This window comes from Sinocyclocheilus anshuiensis, unplaced genomic scaffold, assembly GCF_001515605.1.
Source record: "Sinocyclocheilus anshuiensis isolate Anshui unplaced genomic scaffold, SAMN03320099.WGS_v1.1 scaffold696, whole genome shotgun sequence".
NCBI lineage: Eukaryota > Metazoa > Chordata > Actinopteri > Cypriniformes > Cyprinidae > Sinocyclocheilus > Sinocyclocheilus anshuiensis.
Window position 1 is genome coordinate 292,337 of NW_015558576.1, and position 1,424 is coordinate 293,760.

At 38.6% G+C, this 1,424-nt stretch overlaps 1 long non-coding RNA gene across 1 annotated transcript; it reads right to left on the bottom strand.

The window, feature by feature from the left end:
• Nucleotides 1-268: 268 nt before the first annotated feature.
• Nucleotides 269-1,044, bottom strand: LOC107679698 (uncharacterized). Its single transcript, XR_001633082.1, has 3 exons — nucleotides 991-1,044; nucleotides 782-882; nucleotides 269-354 (listed from the first exon to the last, which is right to left on the bottom strand). It is a non-coding gene; the product is annotated as an uncharacterized LOC107679698 (long non-coding RNA).
• Between the last annotated feature and the right edge of the window lie 380 nt (nucleotides 1,045-1,424).

Sequence of the window (1,424 nt, forward strand, 5' to 3'; positions counted from 1 at the left end):
AATCGCCTGCGCATTAATTTTAAATAAAATTATATTTAAATTTTTCAGTCGCACCAGTGCGACCTCTAAAAAGCTGTTGGACACCAGCAGGAAAAAATGGTCGCAAAATGCAACTATTTGGTCGCAGTCTGGAGCCCTGATAGACATATACATATATATATATATAAATTTTGCCAAAGGAAATAACAGGTGCATGGGGATATAGGTAAAATATATTGTGAAAAAAAACATATTAAGTCATTTCATGAGCTTCTTCAGTTCACCTGTATTTTCTATGTCTCCGTCAGCAGCTCCTTCAGAAATGTTGAAATCTTGGCGCTTCCCATCTGTTCTGTAGAGTTTCTTTCTGTCCTCCTGAAATCACAGAACAGTTTTTATCAATATTTGTTTACCATGAAAGATCAAAACGAGTTTAAACTTGTTTTCAGCCGATTACACTCTCCATGTAAGTGACGTCATCGGTTCCCAGTACAGTGTATATGTTTAGGTTAAGTACATTATCCTATTTCCAATAACCCATTGACAAATCGCCAGCAAAACCTTTACAGATCTATCAAAACATCTCATATACACATGAAGATTTGATTAAAAGCCCAAAGTTTCGTAAACAAGAGCTCAGTCTACAGAGTTAGCCTAACCTTACCTCGTCTGAAAACGGTTGCGATGAGGCTAAACCATTTCTATAAAATAAATATTCAATAGAAAGATGTCAATTACAAGTAAGAAACGTGTCAGGAACGTTTGTATGTAATATTTGTGTGATTTTAGGGACTAAACTTACCTGAAAGCAGTGAAAACAGCAGCGAGAGACGTTTCCATGGCAACTCTGCTCCCAGCTCGTGCAGAGCTCAACGCACACACATCATTTACACAAATAAACATCTAGAGTTAAACAAGTACATTAATAATTTACAGTCTCAAACAATTATTATTCAATAATGAATTTAAACTCAGTTTTGTAGTTGAAAAGCAACAGAAACAATAGCTCACCGTAGAAACGGATTCTTTCTGGTAACGTTAGCCTACAACAGTGAAAACGCGGCGGAAAAGCAGTTAGGACTTCGCTTTAATAACATTTTCCCTCCGAGAAATGGCTGGAAATACATTAAGGCGCTAACAATAATATTAAAAATCGCTAAGTTACCGTGACCGTTAGCTAAACATGTTAACGTTAGTTGGAAATGAGCCCGTCTCTTCACCTGTGCTGTAGCACACCGAGTGCCTACTAGTAACGTTACCTTTGAAGTGTCACAGAATTAACAAAATTGTATTTTTTTTCTAATTTAGCTCAAGTGAAATCTTACCTGAAGCCGGGGCGGGGATGGGTGGGGGTTGGTCACGGGACGAGAGTGATGCCAGAAACTATTGCCTTGTCCAAATACCCGCACTTGCGGTCTGGGCCACTTGAGAGTGCGTGCACGCGA